The sequence below is a fragment of the Nymphalis io genome, chromosome 29 (assembly GCF_905147045.1).
Source record: "Nymphalis io chromosome 29, ilAglIoxx1.1, whole genome shotgun sequence".
Lineage (NCBI taxonomy): Eukaryota > Metazoa > Arthropoda > Insecta > Lepidoptera > Nymphalidae > Nymphalis > Nymphalis io.
Window position 1 is genome coordinate 2,049,306 of NC_065916.1, and position 24,529 is coordinate 2,073,834.

At 35.5% G+C, this 24,529-nt stretch overlaps 1 protein-coding gene across 3 annotated transcripts in view; it reads right to left on the reverse strand.

Moving 5' to 3' along the window:
* LOC126779489 (protein tramtrack, alpha isoform-like) overlaps nt 1-20,574 on the reverse strand; it is a 122,299-nt gene extending 101,725 nt beyond the window's left edge. For 2 of the 3 annotated variants that reach the window (XM_050503507.1, XM_050503505.1), the window contains exon 1: nt 19,583-20,574. The gene's annotated coding sequence lies outside the window, so the exon portion shown is untranslated. The remainder of the gene's footprint in view (nt 1-19,582) is intronic. The other variant, XM_050503506.1, reaches the window with a different exon arrangement.
* Between the last annotated feature and the right edge of the window lie 3,955 nt (nt 20,575-24,529).

Genomic DNA, 24,529 nt, shown 5'->3' on the forward strand with positions numbered 1-24,529 from the left:
TTGGTTAGCATTGGTATTTTAATAATAATAATACTCGTCATAAAAAAATATACCTAACGAGCCCAGTAATTATAGATTTCTGGAAAAAATACATTTTGTATGATAGGAAAGTTTAGTTGGTTAAAATTAAAGTGTATATAAGTAGTATTATGTTATATATAGAGATATATTAATCGAGAACTGTTCGTGGTGTACAATACAGCAGAGCTGTAGCGAATCGTACGGAATATGTAAATCTAAGGTTTGTTTGTCTTTATTTCGAGCCGGTTGGCGTGGTTGGTAGATACTTGCCTTTCACGCCAAAGGTTGTGGGTCGATTCCCACCCAGGACAGATATTTGTGTGCATGAACATGTCTGTTTGTCTTGAGTCTGGGTGTAATCTATATAAGTATGTATTTACAAAAGAAAAGTAGTATATGTAGTATATCAGTTGTCTGGTTTCCATATTACGAGCTTTGCACAAGCTTAATTTGGGATCAGATGGCCGTGTGTGAAAAATGTCCCAGAATATTATTATTATTATTATTACTATTGGGAGACTTTATCTGACAGGGAACTCAATATTAAACTAACATTCCACAGCGGAACCCAAAAAGAAATCACGTACGTAAGGAATGTCAGTTTACATGGCCGATTGACAAAAAAACCAAAAATCTGTAATGTTTTTTTAATAACTTGTTCCGATTTCATGGCGAAAATATTCTTTAGTAATTACAGTATTAATACTTATTTTATCGCGTTCAAAATAATAATGAAAACCGTAAAAAAAATATAACTGACCGGTTCCGGTTACGCAGCGTTTCGACTTGTGTTAAGTTACCGAGATTAATTTCTGACGTCGTCGTAATGACAATCGTAATATTAACAGCCCGTGAATTTCCCACTGCTGGGCTAAGGCTCTTCCTTTTCGAGGAGAAGGGTTCGGAGCTTATTCCACCACGCTGCTCTGATGCGGGTCGGTGGAATACATATGTGGCAGAATTTCAGTGAAATTAGACACATGCAGGTTTCCTCACGATGTTTTCCTTAACCGTCAAGCACGAGATGAATTCTAAACACAAATTAAGCACATAAAAATTAATTGGGATTGCCCGGGTTTGAATCCACGATCATCGGTTAAGATTCACGCGTTCATACAGCTTGGCCATCTCAGCATTAGTAATATAGTATATTTGAAGTCTCTAGGTAAGTAGGTGTTAGGGCTTTGTGCAAGCCCATCTGTGTAGGTACCACAAACTCATTACACATTTTACTACAAAACAGCAACACTTAGTATTGTAACGTTCCTGGTCGAAGGGTGAGTGAGCCAGTGTAAACATACGGGACATAACATCTTAGTTCCCAAGATTGCTGGCGCATTGGCGATGTAGGGGAATCGTTAATATTCCTTACATCGCCAATGTCTATGGGCGACCTTTTTTTTTTTTTTATATGTCCGGGATGGCAAATGACTCTACTCCACCTGATGGTAAGTGGTAGTAGAGTCCAAACGCGACGACGGCCAGTACAGTCGGGAAGAATTTTCTGTACTAGCCGTCACCGCCTTGCCGGCCCGCAAGATGCCTCTTCACGCCTCGTTTGAAGGAACCCGGGTTGTAAGAGGAGGGGAACACGTGAGCTGGTAAGGAATTCCATTTTTTTTTTTCACCTAACATCAGGTGGCCCAATTATCCATCCGCCTAGCAATAAAAAAAAAAAAACCAATAACGATAAAACTTAATAATCGATGTTAGGTACTGCACTGTATTAATAGCTTTAGGTAGGCGGTCTGGCAGATGAGTGACATTTTGGTATTCAATCTCGTTGCCCATATATATATATATATATATTGGCACTGTAATAAATTTTAACTATTACTAACACCAACTTCAGACCTAAGATGTTATGTCTCATGTGCCGGAACACCACAGTACCAAGTATTGCTGTTTTGCAGTACAATAAGTAATGTGTATGTGGTACCTACCCATACAGGCTTGCATCCTAAATAATAATAAATCTTTACCTAATTAAATAAAATTGAGAAACAAAAAACTTTCTCAATTTATATACATATATCCGTAACAGCCTGTGAATGTCCCACTGCTGGGCTAAAGGCCTCCTCTCCTCTTTTTGAGGAAAAGGTTTGGAGCTTATTCCACCACGCTGCTCCAATGCGGGTTGGTAGAATTCACATGTGGCAGAATTTCAGTGAAATTAGACACATGCAGGTTTCCTCACGATGTTTTCCTTCACCGTAAAGCACGAGATGAATTATAATCACAAATTAAGCACATGAAAATTCAGAGGTGGTTGCCCGGGTTTGAACCCACGATCATCCGTTAAGATTCACGCGTTCTTACCACTGGGCCATCTCGGCTTATACATATACATATATAATGTATATATATTAAACTATTTTTCGCCTACGTTTTGGGGTGGGGACAGATGTATAAAAAAAAACTAGCCTATACTCATAGCTTGCTTCATATCAAAATCGGTTAAGTAATTTAGGCATAACGAACATTTCTTAATTTCGCTTTTATGATATCGGTATAGATATATAATAAAAGCAATAAAAAGGAAATAAAAACAATCATTGCCACACCAAAAAAAAAAAAAAAAGACCAAGGCTGTATTCGTCCTCATCAAAGGCATATTGAAACATTTCGAGGCATTTAAAAAAAAAGACCGATTAACGCGAACAATTTGCGACATTTCAAAAAAGTGTCAAACGAAGGCACGGTTTTGCATTTAACAGCCACGTATGCCAATAACGAAGCCGAGTTACAATTATTCTTAATAAGCGTGGTATGTCAGCGATGGTTGCTCATGTATCGATCAAAGATAATGGTGAACCACCAACGTCGTTTAATATGCACCTTTTAAGGTCTTACGTCCACTCACTCACATTCGAACAAATATTATAAATTCGTTATTTTGTCTTTTTGTTATCAATCATCTTGAAATAAATAGCCTGTATTACATATGACATGTATCCATCACCAGTCCTACCCTCACACGTGGACGTAATTTGAAGCGAGTTTGTTTATTTGTTACGTCTCAACTACTCAACCGATCATCATGATTTTTGAGCCGGTTAGCGTGATTGGTATTTAGACAGACACCTGCCTTTCACGCCGAAGGTTGTGGGTTCGATTCCCACCCAGGATAGACATTTGTGTGCATGAACATGTCTGTTTGTCCTGAGTCTGGGTGTAATTATCTATATAAGTATATATTTACAAAAGAAAAGTAGTATATGTAGTATATCAGTTGTCTGGTTTCCATAGCACAAGCTCTGCTTAGTTTGGGATCAGATGGCCGTGTGTGAATAATGTTCCAGGATATTATTATGATCATGCCGACATCCGCTTTCCCCACCACCTATAATATGGGTACCTTCAAGTCAAGAGTGAATAGGCATCTTCTAGGCAAGCGCGCTCCACCTTAGACTGTATCATCACTTTCCATAAGGTGTGATAACAGTCAAGCGGTAGCCTATACATTAAAAAAAATGAAATTTTGCACACGTTGGCCGGTATATAGAAAAGGACATAGAATATCTGTCACCTCCCTCTCCCATTTCAAGCGATCAAAGCAGAGGCGGAAACTAGTCTATACTTATATAATAAAAGCGAAAGTAAGTCTGTCTGACTATCCTGCTTTCAAAACTAAACCAGTTAACCGATTTTGATAAGATTTTGTATGAAGCAAGCTTAAGCCCCAAGGATGAACATAGGCTACATTTTTACTTAATACCACCCCCTCTCCCCTAACATAAATACATAAATGCGAATTTGAAAGTGAGTTTATTTATTACGCCTCAATTAGCCAACCGATCATACAAGTCCTCAAGGCTACAGTAAGGGCATAGTATACCAAACAGGGTTAATATGTTGATTGAGTCCCTGCTACTATCTGCTGATCATCCACCACTGGGAGACAGCTTCAACGCTTCTTACCCAAGATGGTTTTGCTTGTGATATTTTGAAACATCACCGAAACCCTCATTTATCTTATTGGGTGGTTTTTTCACCTATCAACGTCCATTTTTATATATAAGAACAGCTGCCCGTCCCGTACTGATAAATTCGTACAAATTCCAAAGAATCGAATAACATAATACAAATTCCTATGCACTATACAATAAAGGACGATCTCTATTTGAAAAAAAAAAATTACGAAGCGACACTACTAATCAATTCAATCACGTTACTTGCAATTTTATCCGAAGACCACATTAAAAGCTGACGCGATACTGGTTGTACATCCCCAGTCAACATACCAAGCTACACACACGTCCAGATTTTTTTCTTACTTAGAATTTTTTTTTTTTGCTTCAACTACAAACGATTTTTTTCCACTACAAACAACTACAAACGATTCTGTTCAAGAATCAAATATTAATTTTGAGTGCCAACAAATCCGGGGGATGAGTTTTTTTTTATATATTCCAATTTTTTTATAGAGCTCCTATAAACGAAAAATTTTTTACTGCAATCAATTACATTCGAATAAAAGTCGGGTGCCAAGTTCACAGTCCGATGTTATCTCACACCATCGCGCGTGAGATAAATTAAAAACGCAAATTAAGCACGAGATCTCCGTCGAATTCCGCGGTTACCAAGATTTTGAACCTGCTATCGAATCCACTGATCGGACGCCTTCTAATTAATTCTATAAACCAATTAAGTCACCACAATAAACGTGTTATTAAAAATATTGTAGAGCTTCGTGCATACCCATCTGGGTACCACCCACTCATCTATTTATTTATATATTTATACAAACAGAATACTGTACTGCTATAAAAACCTGTGAATGTCCCATTGCTGTGCTAAGGCCTCCTCTCCCTTTTGAGGAGAAGGTTTGGAGCTTATTTCATCACGCTACTCCAATGCAACCCGCATTGGAGTAGCGTGATGAAATAAGCTCCTAATAATAACGGTACACATGTGGCAGAATTTCAATGAAATTAGACACATGCAGGTTTCCTCAAGATGTTTCCTTTCACCGTCAAGCACGAGATGAATTATCAGAAATTAAGCACATGAAAATTCAGTGGTGCTTGCCCGGGTTTGAACCCACGATCATCGGTTAAGATTCACACGTTCTAACCACTAGGCCATCTCGGCTATATCTATCATATTAAGAGTACATATTCTATCGCAAAACAGCAATACTTTAGTATTGTTGCGTTTGCGTTGCGATTGGAATGGGTAGTGAACCAGTGTAATTACAGGCACAAGGGACAACATTCAAGTTCTAAGGGTATGTGGCGCATTGGCGTTGTTAAAAAATAGTTTCTATTCCTTATAGTTCACGTGTAAACTTCATCACGATCTTTGACAGCACTAGATAAATTCCAAACACCAAAAGATTTTATTACCTTTTTTATTGGATGTTACCATTAAAAAAAAATACATAAAATGATCAGTCACCGAATACGCAAATTCGTCGTGTGATTCGTATATTAATAAAAAACCATTGGAACTGGTTTAGTGAAACTGTCCACCCGTGCCGTCTTTGATGTGTACGCCAAGGACGAAAGGTTAACAGCCTAGAATGCCCCACAAAAGGTTCAACGGGACCAAGCCCCGCTTAGAGTAATTGTTGGAATGTAAACCACTAACGGACAAAATTAATATATAACCTATTCTAGTATAAGGAGTGAAGACATACTTAGATATACATATTCCAAGCGATTCGCTAATCGCTCTGCTGTATTACGCACTACGAACAGTTCTCGATTAATATATCTCTTATATATATAACACGACACTATTACACTTAACTACTTTATACACACTCTAATTTTACACAAAAAGCCGAGATGGCCTAGTGGTTAGAACGCGTGAATCTTAACCGACGATCGTGGGTTCAAACCCGGGCAAGCACCACTGAATTTTCATGTGCTTAATTTGTGATTATAATTCATCTCGTGCTTGACGGTGAAGGAAAACATCGTGAGGAAACCTGCATGTGTCTAATTTCATTGAAATTATGCCACATGTGTATTCTACCAACCCGCATTGGAGCAGCGTGGTGGAATAAGCTCCAAACCTTCTCCTCAAAAGGGAGAGGAGGCGTTAGCCCAGCAGTGGGACATTAACAGGCTCTTACTGTTACTGTAATTTTACTTCCAAAGTACCGATAACAACTTCGCCGACAAAACACTATATTTTCGCGAATCCATGGTGAATGCCACAGATTATTCAAGATTTCGACCAATGATATCGGTTCAATTCAAGCCTCAGTGAATAGATCAGGACTCTCATTGACTCAGGTTGGAGTAAGCTCCAATCCTTCTCCTCAAAAAGCAGCCCAAAGCCCAGCAGTGAGACATTTACATGTTAAAAAATGATATATTGTGATGCAAGAGACATACCTTCAAAAGTTGGTGATGCTTTGATAAGGGTTGGTTAATATTTTTCAAAGTCGAAGTCAAAAATCTTTATTCAATATAGAAGCGTTACACTTGCTTATTGATTGTCATAAATATACCGGTTCGGAAATAAACACCTCAGACCTGAGAAGAACCGGCGAAAGAAACTCAGCGGGTTTTTTTTATATCTCATTTCTTTACGAGAACTGCAATACATATACAACACTAGCCAAATATATATAACTTTTTTTTTAATTTAGTTTTTTTTTTTGAATAGGAAGGCGGACGAACATATGGGCCAACTGATGGTAAGTGGTCACCAACGCCTATAATAATAATAATAATAATATCCTGGGACATTTTTCACACACGGCCATCTGATCCCAAATTAAGCTTGTACAAAGCTTGTGTTATGGGAACCAGACAACTGATATACTACATATACTACCTTTATTTTGTAAATACATAATTATATAGAAAACTACACCCAGACTCAGGACAAACAGACATGTTCATGCACACAAATGTCTGTCCTGGGTGGGAATCGAACCCACAACCTTCGGCGTGAAAAGGCAAGTATCTACCAACCACGCCAACCGGCTCGTCTATAGACATTGGCATTGTAAGAAAAGTCAACCATCGCTTACACAGCCAATGCGCCACCAACCTTGGGAACTAAGATTTTATGTCCCTTGTGCCTGTAATTACACTGGCTCACTCACCCTTCAAACCGGAACACAAAAATATCAAGTATTGCTGTATTGCGGTAGAATATCTGATGAGTGGGTGGTACCTACCCAGACGAGCTTGCACAAAGCCCTACCACCAGTAAAAGATAACCTGATGAGATAACCTGGAGGCGATCGTTTCATTCCCAGGGTGTGCAATCATTTAAAAAGTCATCGGATGTGTAATATCCTTTAGCACAAAAACGTTTCTTAACGATTCTTTTAAATTTCACAATTGAATATTTTTGAACGTTTTCGGGAACGGATGCTGTTGTAAAAGCGTATACATTGTCCCATAAAAGACTTACTAACCCTGTGTAATCTGTTAGACGAAGAAGTATTTCCGACAGTGCCGATGTCTGTCTACCTACGTAATAAAATAAAAACCGCTTCATCACCTTCCGTGACTGTAGGGTCTTAATCGCATAAATCATCAGAATCGTCGATAACTCATACAGACTGCCTTTGAAAGTCGCCATTTTAAAAAACCTTTTAGCGCTACAATATTCGTAATATGAAATTTTATAATCGCCGTTTCTGGCATCTTATAATTACAATTATCAAATCATTAAATAAAGTTCATAAATTTAAATTACACGGACATATCATGTCATCACGGACGCCATATTTAGCCACATATGGAATTATTATATCGTTAATTTCATAAGAATATTTTCGAAAATTATATCTGTTATAATTTCTTTATGAACTTATCAAAAATATATATTATTGATGTGTATATTTAAAATTTTCATTTGCGACAGCTGTTTAAAGTATATTTATTATAAATTCAAAGTATATTTATTACATACATACAGCCCGGGCATTATGAATAATAACAGCTACTTAAGTAAAAAATTTGAACTTCCTTATTTATGATATAAAAGCCGAGATGGCCCAGTAAGAACGCGTGAATCTTAACCGATGATCGTAGGTTCTAAACCAGGCAAGCACCACTTAATTTAAGTTCTTTCACGCGGCTTACAGTAGAGTGAAATAGCAGAAAATGTCGCATAAAGAAATAGCGTTATGCCTTCCCGTCTCTTTCTCTTTTTTACTGTCCTTTTCTACTTTATATGGTTGATGTGCAAACAAGAGTGAACTTAGTTAAAAATGATAAAAGCATATATTCAAACTTTAAAAAAATACTCAAAATAAGAGAAAATAAGAAGAATTTATTGATAAATGAATAATGTTTTTGAAGTATCGTAAGATTCAATAATATCGTTATATTTCTGGCGGCAATAATGGGTACTACGTTATAATAGCATGGGCACTGGTGGTAGGGCTTTGTGCAAGCTCGTCTGGGTAGGCACCAGCCACTCATCAGATATTCTGCTACAGCTCGTATAGCACGTAAAGCCATCGGTCCTGCGCCTGAACTCTTTCCGTTCGTGTCGGATTGCCATCCCACCGTATAATGAGAGTTAGGGAATAGAGAGTGCACCTGTTTGCGCACACACTTGAGCACTATAATATCTCCTGCGCAGTTGGCTAATCTCTCTTGAGATTGGCCGCCGTGGTCGAAATCGGTCTGGAGAACATTATTTATCAAACTATTAATATTTAATTTATAGTGGACTCTGTTTTGATTGTTTGAAACTTTTATATACATTTTTGATGTTTAATATATTGTTTAAATATTTAATTTACTGTGACAATATTCAGAATAAAATCCACAAGAATTTATATCATATTAATTTATACGTTGATTATTAATGTATTTTAATACAATTAAAATTAAAATTAAGGTTAAATATATAAATTATTATATATATATATATTAGTGAAAAATATTCCTCTGTTGGGCAAATGCATCCTATTAAGTTGAAGCTTGAAGTTTATACCACAACGCTGGGTCATTGATGGTTGGTAGACTCATATACGTAAAAGCCTCCGTGGTTTCGGAACTAGATATAAGGTTACAGATCCCGAGGTCCTGGTTTGGAACCTCAGGTCAGGCCAATTAAAACTTATTGGGATTTTCTGTTGATTACTCTCAATAGCAGCCAGTCTAAAAGGTATTGTGTGTGGCATTCCGGTGCCTCGGAAAGCACGTAAAGCCGTTCTGCTATCGTATATATATGGTAGTTAAAGAAGAGAGAGTTCACCTGTGTTTCCGCACACACTTGTGCACTATAATACATTCTGAGCAGTTGACAAATTGAGATTTATATTAATACAATTAAAATTAAAATTAAGGTTAAATATATAAATTATTATATATATATATATATATTAGTGAAAAATATTCCTCTGTTGGGCAAATGCATCCTATTAAGTTGAAGCTTGAAGTTTATACCACAACGCTGGGTCATTGATGGTTGGTAGACTCATATACGTAAAAGCCTCCGTGGTTTCGGAACTAGATATAAGGTTACAGATCCCGAGGTCCTGGTTTGGAACCTCAGGTCAGGCCAATTAAAACTTATTGGGATTTTCTGTTGATTACTCTCAATAGCAGCCAGTCTAAAAGGTATTGTGTGTGGCATTCCGGTGCCTCGGAAAGCACGTAAAGCCGTTCTGCTATCGTATATATATGGTAGTTAAAGAAGAGAGAGTTCACCTGTGTTTCCGCACACACTTGTGCACTATAATACATTCTGAGCAGTTGACAAATTGAGATTGGCCGCCTCGTGTTGTTCACGTTATTTGCACGTGATTTTTTTTTATCTGTAGTCATTCAAAATAGTCTTGAGTTAAATTTTTGTAATCCAAATATTAAATAAATATTCGAACACACGTACTCGTTGATTGTTTGTTTAGTGTTATCAAAACAGCTACGTCATTATATACAACGCTCGTCGTATATTATGTCTTGGTCACCTTTATATCGTATGAAAACTGATGTGCAATGCAATTATAACGCTATGCCTATAGATTTAAGGTTGAAATCGAAATTAATAATATTTTATGACTTTAAAAAAAAGTTGTTACCTCTGAACTCCGTCGCTTATGATCAGATTTGAATTTTATTTTGTTTCGGATAAAATGCTAAGGGTAAAAAAAAAATTGTGGCGGAATTTCAGTTCAGAAATATTATCCATTTCATTTCAGAAATTAGACACACGCGCAGGTTTTCTCACGATGTTATCCTTCACCGTCAAGCACGAGATGAAAAAAAAATTGCGGTCGAGGGACCCCCGTGAGGAACGTAGTTCATTGCGATATTTTTTTGACTCAAAACGTGTTTTAAAATGTAGATTTGGTTATTCAACTCTCTCTAATCAAAGATTAAGAACGATTTCGTTCAAAATTAATTTAACTTTTTTATATGAAAATAATAATTTATTCAAATTAAAATATAAAATAGCGAGCAAAGGCGAGGCAAATTAAGCACATGATAATTCAGAAGTGCTTGCCCAGATTTGAACTCATGACTGAGTTAAGATTCACGCGTCCTAACCACTAGTTTTCGCCCGCGACTTTGCCTGCATGTGGGCGGAGGGGAGGTGATTGGTACCCTACGTCCGTTTCTGTACCCCTAACAACTTGTATGCTAAATTTCATGATGAACGGTTGAATAGTTGAGACGTAAAAGTGTAACAAACAAACGAACACACTTTCGCGTATATAATAGTATATATTCTACTTAGTATCGATCGAGTGCATTTCATAAATATTTTATTTACGAACTAACTAGCCATGTGACCGCCCAATGGGGTTTTCCCATCGAAACCATATCAGAATTTCTCCTTTAGATAGACAGACATAGAAGCCCTGCCCGCTTTGAGCAACCCCGTCTGGGGAGGTACCACCCACTGGCAAGTGAACCTAATGGTAAGAGGCTGTGGGCTCGATTCCCACCCAGGGCAGATATTTGTGTGCACGAACATGTCTGTTTGTCCTGTGTCTGGGTGTAATTATCTATATATATAAAAAAAAAATATATATATATAAAAAAGAAAAATAGTATATGTAGTATATCAGTTGTCTAGTTTCCATAGTACCAGCTCTGTACAAGCTTAATTTGGGATCAGATGTCCGTGTGTGAATAATGTCCCAGGATATTATTATTGTAAAAACTAGATCTCAACCCGCAACCCGCAATGCCCGTAAATAGAATTCAAGTCTATCATTATCCCGCCATCAAGAGTATCTTTCAATGTTATTGTTGCCAGATTAAAAATATTATTTATTATTGATTCATATAAAAAACGACAGATACTCTCCAGTAATATTTAATATTAATTCGTATTACATGTAATATTATATATTACAATCTTATTCTTACATAATTATAATGTAAAAACATCGGTAATGCGCCTCCGACTTTGGGTTGATGTTATGTCCCTTGTTTAATACATACAGGCATAATTAAACTGGCTCACATACCTTTCAAACCGTATCAGAACTATCCGTATCCGTCCGTAACAGCCTGTGAATGTCCCACTGCTGGGCTAAAGGCCTCCTCTCCTCTTTGGACGTATCAGAACTATCCGTATCCGTCCGTAACAGCCTGTGAATGTCCCACTGCTGGGCTAAAGGCCTCCTCTCCTCTTTTTGAGGAGAAGGTTTGGAGCTTATTCCACCACGCTGCTCCAATGCGGGTTGGTAGAATTCACATGTGGCAGAATTTCAGTGAAATTAGACACATGCAGGTTTCCTCACGATGTTTTCCTTCACCGTAAAGCACGAGATGAATTATAATCACAAATTAGGCACATGAAAATTCAGTGGTGCTTGCCCGGGTTTGAACCCACGATCATCGGTTCAGATTCACGCGTTCTTACCACAGGGCCATCTCGGCTTTTCAGAACTATACTAAACTACTAAATCGAAACTCACAGCAGAATATCATTGTGAAAATTTTAGAAAGTAATATGCGACATTGACCATAATAACTATAAAATTTAACTGACACACGTGTCAAAATAGCGTATCAACGTAAGTCGATATACAACATTTTGGAGTGTGATACTACATGAGCTTTTAAGAATAGCACTGTTGTATTTCCAACTTTTTTACCCTTTGATCGCCGCGTTATGTTAGCTCAGCATGAACAAATAAAATACTAAAATCTCCACGAAACGTCCACGTTTCTAAATACAAAAAATATGACGTAACCTAATACATGTCTGTTTGTCCTTTATGCTTTTCTAAACCAATCATCCGATTCCGATGAAACTTTATCGAGTTGCTCTTCGCACGCCGGAGAAGGTTTCTGGCGTATGATTGACCTTCAATTGGTAGCAGGTATAGCAGACCTACTTATATTCAGTTTAGTTAAACACAGATTTATCTCGTTCTGTCATCATTGATTTAACATTCGATAGAAGAAGACAAAATATTAACCAAGCACTCGCTAAGCAGTGCGTATAGATAGGATTATTTAATCTATATAAATAATAATTTAATTTGGAAAAATAAGTACCTACTGAATTCCTTGCCGACTCCTCTCGATATAATCTAAATTCCGGACCGGTGGTAGCTTAACATTTAATTACATAAAGCTATTTAAATAATAAATTTGATATAAATAAAGACAGCATTGCTTAAAAATCGCCAAAAATATTTACATTTAGAAACGTCATTATGACACTTCCGTTATTCCTAAACGATATGCAGATTATACAAATTAACGATACGTCAACGGTGGTGAAAACTCGTTTCGATATATCAATATTGGATCGTTTTGTCGTTGAGATACAATTGACGGTGTATTGATCGATCACCATTATGCGATATTTTTTTCGAACCTGTAATTATGAGGGCTTTTTACACTGGCTTACCGCTGTACGAAGACAGTTTAATTAAAAGTTAATACGGTCTTGAGAATATGACTGAATTAAAAACAAAAGATCGAGGGACGAAAGTTATGGATTTTCGAAGGATTTATAATTTAAACAGAGTAGTCTTCGTAGAGTGAGTAACCCAATGTACTGACACAAGATAGAACATCCCATTGCAAAGGATCTATCGTCAAGGGTGACTTACTCTCAAGTAACCCATGTGCCAAAAAATATTCCAAAAGTATCAATAAACATTTATAACAATATTTACCAGTAGGACTTCATGCGTGCCCGTCTGGGTAGGTACCGCCCACTCACCATAGATTCTACCGCTAAACAACAATACTTGGTACTGTTGCGGTCCAGTTTGCGATGTGAGTGAACTAGCATAACAGGCACAAGGGACATAACACCTTCAAGGAATGATTAACCCAACATCAGGTGGCTTATATGCCAGTATAATGTAAAAATGTTAATACCTTCCGACAGTGCGAACACAGCCTCGATACAATTCATTTCTCCTGTCAATCTTCACGAGCACCTTCCATTCCCCATATGACGGGACACGTCAATAAAGAACCGACCTGACACCTGTTCGAAGTATTCCGAGAACCAGAAAAGGGAAGGCACATTAATTATATATATATATAATTAATGTGCCTTCCCTACATACATATACATATATATGTATATATATACTAATCTGTATGAAATCTACATGTGTCGCAAGCCCAAATGTGGCCCAGCAGTGGACCAAACGTCAATCAAATCTTTTATTTCCTTTAATTCCATTTATTTAAAACGATTTATAGAATAACTTAAAACATTTATCTTAAGTTACAACTTTAAAATCATCAAAAAAATAAATTGAAATTACTTCAATGGTACTCACACAAACAAAAAAAAAAGCCTACAAACTTTTCAAGGGCAAATGCGAAAATTTTCGTATTAGTCGCGCATTCCGTCCTTGTCTTACGCTTAATGTTTCTATGAGACGAAAGAGAAAACAAAAATTTTCATACAACAATATATATATGTATATATAATTTTCAACAATTCAACTTAGAATTTAAAATTATAAGCTTCAGTTAATATAAGTTATAGTAAGTATTATACACTTACGATGTAAAGTTATAATACAGACATTGATCAAAGAGATGGTGGATTTCGTTTCCTATCAATGAGTTCAGTACTTCATCACAAGATATATATAAATTAACCTTGTCAAATCGTTTTTGTTCATACGTTATAAACAGTAACAGTGAATGGCCCACAGCTGGGCTAAGGCCTCCTCTCACTTTTTGAGGAGAAGGTTCGTGGAGGTTATTCCACCGCGCTGCTCCAATGCGGGTTGGTGGAATACACATGTGACAAAATTTCAATGGAATTAGACACATGCAGGTTTCCTCAAGATGTTTTCCTTCACCGTCAAGCACGAGATGAATTATCACAAATTAAGCACATGAAAATTCAGTGGTGCTTGCCCGGGTTTGAACCCACGATCATCGGTTAAGATTCACGCTCTCTTACCACTGGACCATCTCGGTTAATATATAACATTATACTTACTATTTGATGACTCCCATTGATGGGTTAAAGCCTCCTCTCTTGAGGAGAAGGTTTCGGAAATTCCACCACTCTGCTCCAGTGTGGATTGGTACATACATCTGACACATTTTCCTCACGATGTTTTTCATCACCGAGCAACGAGATGATTTTTAACGCAAATTAAGCAAACGAAAATCTAGCGGTTCGTTTCCGGATTTGAACGTGCAACCTTTGTTGGCAACGTGTTTTAGTTACTAAGCCATCTTAGCGCGGATAGTTAAAGTAATTTTAATATCTAATACTTTATGGAGTGAATGACTTCTGGTGACCCAAGAGCTGGCGCTTATTCAGCCCAAAGGCTAAATAAGAGTCTAAAGGTGGCGAGGCAAATGTAATAATAATAATAATATCCTGGGACATTTTTCACACACGACCCAAATCTGATCTGATGAAAATCTGATGCCAAATTAAGCTTGTACAAAGCTCGTACTATGGAAACCAGACAACTGATATACTACATATACTACTTTTCTTTTGTAAATACATACTTATATAGATAATTACACCCAGACTCAGGACAATGACATGTTCATGCACACAAGTCTGTCCTGGGTGGGAATCGAACACACAACCTTCGTCGTGAAAGGCAATTGTTCTACCAACCACGCCAACCGGCTCGTCATAAAAGTGCCAGCGTCTTGGGTACAATGCCACAGGACAATCTTTTAGACGGCGAGTTTTTTCTATATATTTGTAATGCGTATTTTGTTTTTTTTATTTATTTATTTTAATTTTAGTTATTATAGAATATGCCTCTACATCCTTACTAATATTATTAATATGTTATTAAGTTCGTTTATTTGTTACGCTGTAACGCCTTAACTGCTCAACCGATATTTATAAAATTTGTATGCAAAATTCGTCATCAGGGGTTGCCAGTTCGTAATAATTACTCATAAACCTATTTACCCCCCCAATTAAACGTAGAGCTTGTTTTAGGTTAATAGGCCAATGGATCAGGATTGAACCTGCGACTTTTACATCGCATAGTGGCCCGTTCACCATTACCCCAACGAAACTTTTACCCGCCCAGTCGTTGCACGGGTAGAAAAAGTTTTTAAATAAAATGTTTAAAAGAACAAATATACATACAGAAAATTCTTGTTTTTTTGTTTCTGTCACACTTTCTTGGTTACGTTATCAGTTTCATCACAATCAGATAAGCTTAGAAACATTCTATACGTTTATAAGCTTATACACAAATACAAACATTTATTAAAAAGAATATTACAGGAGTCCATTTTAATTATATACATTTTACATAAGCCAGACTTGAACCCGGAACCCTTCAATATCAACCAACAAGAGTAACAAAGTACATATTTGTTAAATAAGTTAACTTCAAATTTACTTCAATGAATATTAAAAGTAAAAAAAAAACTGAACGGTAGTTTCTAAGGTCAAACAATTAAAAAAAAACCTTAACGCGTATAATATATCCGTCCTTGTCTAACGCATACCGTTTCGCTGTGTTAAAAGAGAAAACTATACATTTTTTTTAAACAGCTACTATGAGAAATCCGAGATATCGCTTAAACATCCATTATAATAAACAAAACTAACTGTTGCCCGCGACTTCATTCGCGTCAAATTTATGTCGCCCTACTTCTATATCATATTTAATTAAGATCGATTCAGTGATTTTATCGTAATGAGGTAACGAACGGACGGAGCAACTTTCGCATTACTACCGATATTACTAACTGCTTAAAATAAAATTCATAAAAAATAAATTATAAAAAAAAAATCTTAGCCAATGCTTACTTTATAAATAATAAGCAACTTTCTAGGCTGAAATATTTGGTACTTTTCTTACATATTGTTAAAAAAAAGATAGAATACGACATTAGACGGCAACCGTGGCGCCAATCGCCATCTGTTCGAATTTCGAACTATAAATTCCTTAACAGAGACGGAAACATTCTTATAAGAATTCTTAAACTAGATTATGAACTTATATATTAGCTAGCCCGCGGTTTCGCACGCATTTTATTGTAGGGGTTGGTGTTAGATATTATGTGTCGGAGTATAAGCTATTTCCATATTCCAAATTGCATCTAAAACCGTTTGGCATTGAGTACCAAGCACACAATTTTTTACATTTATACGACGTAACTAACCTAGCCTCTATATTATGTAATCGATACAGGCCATTATTAAAACATAATGAGATATAATAGGTATATATAGGACATAACATGGAAGCATTAGACTTGCTTCTTACTTCTATACATAAAAAACCACACCATTATTTTTTTTTAATTTTACATGAGCAATGCAAACGTCGAGGCATATTCTACCAAAATATGCCTTTTTTTTTCAAATGTGTCGCTATTAACAAAAATAACAAAAGTGTTCTCAAAAATATTCCACATATATTGTACGAGCAGTCTAATTAATAATTGACTGTTACTATGCAAATATCTATCACCGTTAAGAAGAATATAAAGTTAAACTAACCGCACTGTCTTACTGGGGAATATAAATATCTTAAGAATTCAGACGTGCATATATATAAGTTATTGCTATAATTTTTTTAATGTTATCTTGTGGTGTTTGGCTTGCTTGTCCACGATGGATGCACTTCTGTTATGATCACTCGGTTATAGCCCAGAATCGTTTCAGTAGACATTATTTGTGACCTGATTGCCACTTGATTTAGTGGACATACCATAATCAGATACCGCTAAAGATTGATATCGCTTAGCATATAAACTGTGCTATTGCATATAAAATACATACAAAAAAATATTTCACTTCATTACATATAACTAGCTGCCATTCAGTGATTATTTAAATATTTATCATTACTTTAAACTGATGCAAAGTTTAAGAGATATTTTGAATTGAATATATGAACTTGAAGATCCTTTCCTACTGACAAAGTCGTCAATTTTTATTCACAATTGTTTAAAAGCTACTAACAAATATACAATATTATATTACTACAGCAAGCCTATTTGATTTTAAATAAATATAAAAGAGATAAGAATCTTATTTATGACTAAATAACAACACATTTTAGTTGACCATGTTTACTCAGAGATATGTACAAATTTTTCGAACTTAAATACAATAAATAATTAAATTAATCATCATTATGATATCTTTATTCTTCCATCTTATGTTAGTTTCTTATATTATAAATTATAAATTCATCTTCTTTAGCTGCAAATTATATTAATTATAATACCATGATAACACAAAAGATATAGTGTATCATTTAAATTTAAAAAAATAAAATATAGATTTTTTTTATGATGTTATAGGCAGCGGACGAGCAAATGGGCCCTCTGTGATCACCACCGCCCATAGATATTAGTGAGGTAAGAAATAATAACCATACCTCACATCGCCAATGCTAAAACAATACTAAGTATTATTGCTTACCGGCATAATATCTGATGAGTAGGGAAGCCTTATCTGTCATTTTACCAATAAATAGAATATGATTTTCTGACAGGCACAGACAATCGCTCGCCAATGCGTCACCTACATTGGGAACTAAGATGTTTTGTCCCTATGCCTGTTATTACACTGACTCACTCACCCTTCACCGGAACACAACAATATCAAGTACTGCTGTTTTGCGGTAGAATATCAGATGAGTGGGTGGTACCCACCCAGACGGACCTGTACGAAGCCCTACCACCAGGTGAATTATGTTATGCATAAAATGTATATAGCATGTCTATAACTTAAATAATAAATTCTAACAACATTGAGAAGCATATAACTCTTATCAAGAACAACTCATTAGTTTAAGAAATAAATAAAATTATGTTATATAATATACAGCAAACATTAATTCTGGTAATTTAGACCTAGAGATTTCATCTAATTTTATTAAATTATAATTAATTACTTATAATATTTTTTTATTCTTAAAATAAATTAATTAGACTTTAAATTATTAATATACATTATAATTATATTTAAATATACAGATAAAACAGATAAAACAATGTAATAAATTTAGACAGATTTTGTAAGCGATTTCGAATGCTAAAAATAAATTTAATGACATTCAAGAACTCTTTCTCAATGCAAATAAAGTTTATTTGCATTGAGATTAATATGGCACAATTTATTTATAGATTCCAAAAATTTCACAACATTTATTAAAAAATTTTGCCAAAAAAATATGTTATCTGTATTTCATTAAATGTATTTACGATAACTTGATTCCGCAACATCTATATTTTTTATTACTCACAAGAATATTAATCCTGAGCTAATGTGGATTACCACAACATTAGAATTAACATAAATTTAAATAATTATTCTTTATACAAAAATGTTATACTAAAAGCTGTTTATATATTAAATATAGAACTAGTTTTTGTAAATTATTTATATTAAAATTCATACAAAGCATACATAGCCAACTTTAAAATAAAAATATAGTATTTGTTTTGGCATCACCTTTTTTTAATTTTACTTAGAATTCATAAAAAAATATAGCACAATAAAACCTTAGACTAAAGTTTATTTTTTTATTTTTATATACATGTTTTAGTACCATACCTTATTATAACTGTTAAGCATGTAATACAAGGCTGTAATTCTTATTCCCTTTGCTTGAAGGCATTTAAAGAGAAAGGGTTACAAGGTATTAAAAAATTATGTGATGAAAATCAAAGAGTGATAAAAAACACATATTTATTTGAAATATATCTGGCAATAATAAATATAAAGGTAGACCTTTAAATAAAATAATGGTTATTTTAGGACAGTTTGATGTTATCTTTTAATAATTAAATTGTTCTTCCTTATAAAGTAGAAAGTATTGAAACCCTTATTAAGTTATTGTCATAATCATAAACACATACAAGGCTATACATTTTTATATATACTGTGTTCATGAGTTATTTAAATAAATTAAAAAAAAACTACGAATAAAAAAAGGTTTTCGTATTAGAAGTTGGTACACATGTGTGTTGGTTAAAGGTCATTATGATTAAGGGCATGGAGTAATTTTTGTTAGAAAAAAAAGTTTGTTTAATTAAGATAATATAGTCTGTACTCTGTTGTTACAAATAACAATGATAAAACAATTTGTGTAGGTACCTAATGTTATGATAATCGGTCATTCCAATACTTAATTAGCGTTTTAAGAAATATTTTAAATGTGTAATGTAATACTTACAGAAATTGTAGGAACGTTGATTACAAGTAATGCATCCGATGCCACTAATATGACCATCCGTGCTCATAAAAAGAAAATTCTGCTGTATACTTTCACAAACGGAATGCACTATACACAACTAATAGACAAACAAAATAATATAACTCTCACAGTTACCACAAAACAAACATGATATTTCTAATCTAAACACTTTATTAACGACTGCACTAACGGGTATTCCTTTTGGAGTGTTAACCCATATTCTAGCACTGTATTACTCTGTAATGAATGAAATTATTACCAATTTACAATAACGCGCTCGACGTCCGTTCGCCGCGAGAAAATACTTATAAAACGTTTTTCGAAAGCGCTTAGACACAGAGACGTCGATCTTTCGAAAATGTATAAAATACAGTGGCGCGTTAAATAGGAAAATCGATAAGCCGATGTCGCCGGATCGAAACGAGAATAATAATTTATCAAAAAATGTAATAAAAACGACATTATTTCTCGTGACGGCTCTGAACTGTCAGAATTTTCTATGTGATAACCGACCGGTTTGAGACAGTCGCTATTATCTATTCGAATAGCGCTAGCGGCGGCCGTCTACAATCCGCCGGTTAGCATGCCTTGCTGAGCTAGAAGCGACCCTATTGACTCCATCACTTACGACTTTCATATTTGGCACTATTCGCGAAATAAATGCAGACGGATACGGATTTGTTTGTAAAACTTACTAGTTGTAATAATCAGTGAATTGGAAAATTCCAAATAATGAGTGCCGAGTGAGCGCACCGTACTCGTTGAATGATACGCGAGACACTGTTTTCGAAACATTTAGATCGACGTCATTTTTTGGCGTATTTTGAGTTGAATCGTGAACGGGAAAACTCGAAAGCATTCGGTCGTGCGAAAGGGATAGAACCAGCTCTCTGACGAACAAAAGTGAACTTTAGAGGCCCTCGTAGTTCATACTCGACTGTTTTAATTTCCTATCGTAAAGTAAGAAAATGAGCGAAGCCGTACTATTTTGAAGTTTTTTTTTCTATACTACGTATATCGGCTAGGAGAGAACGGCTGTTTTTCTATGTAATTTTGCGTTTGTGTGAGTGACTTCCCGTATGTGTAGTTATCGTTTGGATAATAAATACACTTGTGGGGGTATTGTATTACATAAAAATTGTATAGTCAGTGACTGCCTCATGGAATCAATAATCTAAAAATTCTTTAATATTTTGAGCAAGTCATGTCTGCAATCGAAATAGTTTTGTAACTCTCGTGTACAGTTAAACTAACCGTGTAGCGGAATGTTGATCTAAACTTAAATGCGTTATAATTGAACTGTTTTAAATAAAATATTATTATGATAACTATATTATATTAACACGCGTGTAATTAGAATGACTCGATAACGGTAACAGAAAAGTTATGCTGTTTTGTTATAATAAAAAAATCTAAACTTTGTGATGTATTTTGAATAAATTCAAAGCTTAAAAACATGACATTAATAATAATTAATACAAAAATAAAATATCCATAAGAGCCTTTTAATTAAATTGTTAAGCAAATGTCTAACATAAGTTTCATTCGTCATTAATAATAAAAAAAGAAACAATAAATAAACGATGCTTATATTAAAAAAAAAAAAAAAACAAAATATATTTGTGCGGTCTGAGCGTTATTACTTGAAGAAAATATCAAGTTAAAAAAAAAACGAAATTGGATCTCTGTTGCGTGTTAGCAAAATTATGCCAGTCATTTGAAACTAATGATTTCGAAAGACGAACATACAAAATAAAATAGTTTCGAAATTCAAACATTACTTTTTTATACACATTAAAAATATACATTGTTTTTTTTTTAATATTTTTAAAATTTGTATTGGAAGTAAATTTAAGACCATCGCACATAGACATTGGGACTTCAGTTAATTAATATAAACCAATATGTTACCAATCACGAGTTCTAAGATATTATGTCTCTTGTTCGTATACTGACTCACTCACCCAGATAACCTAACCAAGTATAACATATTTCCACATAAAACGTCTAGTCTACGTTCGAATGTCATTAATAAACACCACGCGTGTACTGATTTGAAGGCTACCGATTTTAATACCTCTTTTTTTTTATAGAATAGGAAGGCGGACGAGCATGTGGGCCACCTGATGGTAAGTGGTCACCAACGCCCATAGACATTGGCATGAAGGAACTAAGATGTTATGTCCCTTGTGCCTGTAATTACACTGGCTCACTCACCCTTCAAACCGGAACACAATAACACCAAGTACTGCTGTTTTCCGGTAGAATATCTGATGAGTGGGTGGTACCTACCCAGACGAGCTTGCACAAAGCTCTACCACCAGTAAAATGCTTAAATCTGTTGAGCCTTTTAAATATATATTTCTTATTGTATATGGGACTACTCCGGTTTCGTAATCATCGAGAAATGCTCGTGATAGCACGTCTGCTGTATATGGTTTGACTTGCACAGCATTTGATAAAGTAAGAAACTTATTGAAAAAAGTATTGTTGTGCGGTTTTAAGAGTTTAATTGCATTATTATTACATACGAACGGCCCGACTTCCGAATTCATTAAAACCTTCTCTCCCGACTTAAGATGAAATTTTCAAGATCCTTTCGTACCGGATACTTACGTTCTAAAAAATAATTGTTTTGAAATTTCAGCTCAATAATTTTGGCTGTGCCTTGATCAGTCAAAGCAACCGATTTTAAAAGTGTATATATAAAACAAACGATATACAGGTTGTCCGTGTGATATCTGCCTGCACTCAGCCTGCAATGCTAATGCATCTACCATCCACCCACGCTTTTTTTATATCGCATGTTCCCTTTACCCTTTATCTCCGAAACCGCTGTACCGAATTAAAATGCTATTTAAGGGATATTACTTACATTAATTCGTTATTTATTTTTATATGTATAACACGTAACTATGCTTTCCTGGTCCATTAATTACAGCCAGTTGCGCAGTTGTTTTTCTTTTTTTTATAGAATAGGAAGGTGGCCGAGCATATGGGCCACCTGATGGTAAGTGGTCACCAAACGCCCTTAGACATTGGCATTGTAAGAAATGTCAACCATCGCTTATAGCCAATGCGCCACCAACCTTGGGAACTAAGATTTTATGTCCCTTGTGCCTGTAATTACACTGGCTCACTCACCCTTCAAACCGGAACACAACAATATCAATTATTGCTGTTTTGCGGTAGAATATCTGATGAGTGGGTGGTATCTACCCAGACGAGCCTGCACAAGGCCCTACCACCAGTAATGCTCATGTACGCGCACACAATGCACGCACTATTTCCTAAAGTCTTGGTCAAAAGCGGCCAGGGCGGGATGTCGACGGGATGACGTCGGTGCGTTATGTTCTATGTGTTTAAGAAGACATGCTGATCGCAGCGGATTTTTTTTTATGAAATAGGAAGGCTGTCTGGCAAATGGGGCACCTGATGGTAAGTGGTCACCGCCCATAGATATTGGCGATGTAAGAAATATCAATCATTCCTTACATCGCCACTTGGGAACTAAGATGTTATATACCTTGTGCCTGTAGTTACACTGGCTCACTAACCTTTCAAAATACAACACAACAATACTGAATACTACTGTTTAACGGTAGAATATCTGATGAGTGGGTGGTACCTACCCCGACGAATTTGCACAAAGCCCTACCACCAGTATTGAGAAGCAACAGTTAATATTTTAATTTGTTTAAATATTTGTCTTACTAAATACGCAGTCGGTAAATGTTTAGCCGTAGAATATCTGATGAGTGGGTGGTACCTACTTAGATGGGCTTGCTTTAAGCCCTACCATCAAGTAATCTGTGTGAAGTCTTCTATTAACTACTACATTACAGTTGCTCCTGTTCACAACCAGGCCCGGACTTAGAGATCCAAGGCCGTTGGCACTTTGACATTTGAGACTCCTCCATTCCGAAGCAGTTCGAGTAAAATTATACTATTTTTGGCTGAGCAGGACCCCTCAGCTGGCTTTTAGGCATAAATCCGGGACTATATTAGGTATAAGACCAATGACATCAAGACATAATAATAACATAAGACACAGTTTCTTGCGGTTCTTCTCGCTATAATTCACATTCCGAACTGGTGATAGCGCTTGATGACTCATAAGTACATGTAAAGTATATTTAAATACAAAATATTTCGATTTAAATAATAATAATTAAAAAAAAGCCGAGATGGCCCTGTGGTAAGAACGCGTGAATCTTAACCGATGATCGTGGGTTCAAACCCGGGCAAGCACCACTGAACACTTTTCATGTGCTTAATTTGTGATTATAATTCATCTCGTGCTTTACGGTGAAGGAAAACATCGTGAGGAAACCTGCATGTGTCTAATTTCATTGAAGTTCTGCCACATGTGAATTCTACCAACCCGCATTGGAGCAGCGTGGTGGAATAAGCTCCAAACCTTCTCCTCAAAAAGAGGAGAGGAGGCATTTAGCCCAGCAGTGGCACAATCACAAGCTGTTACGGTTAATTAAATGGATACTTGCTGTAATTGATTATTTTCTTTATTCCAACTCCATGGTTATCACTCAGGGATCCAGGCTTTTAGAGTGGTGATCTACACGAATCTTCTTTTTATTGTACTAGGGAGGCAGACTGACAAGCGAGTCCTAGTAAGTGGTGATTACCGACCATAGACTTTGGCATTGAAATATTAACCAACCTTTATGTCGCCAACCTTGGGAATGGAATTGGTAAGTGTAACGCTTCTGTATTGAATCTTTGACTTCATGATGAGTGGATGATCAACCTAGACGAGCTTCCACCAAGACCTACCAACAAATCGACTCAAATCCTACCCTTCCAGTGATGGATTTTGCCAATAATTTCAAAAATGGGTACTGTTTTTTCTAACCAAAATGATTAATTACAGTTAACCCCCTATTCTCGAATAACATCCGTAAATAT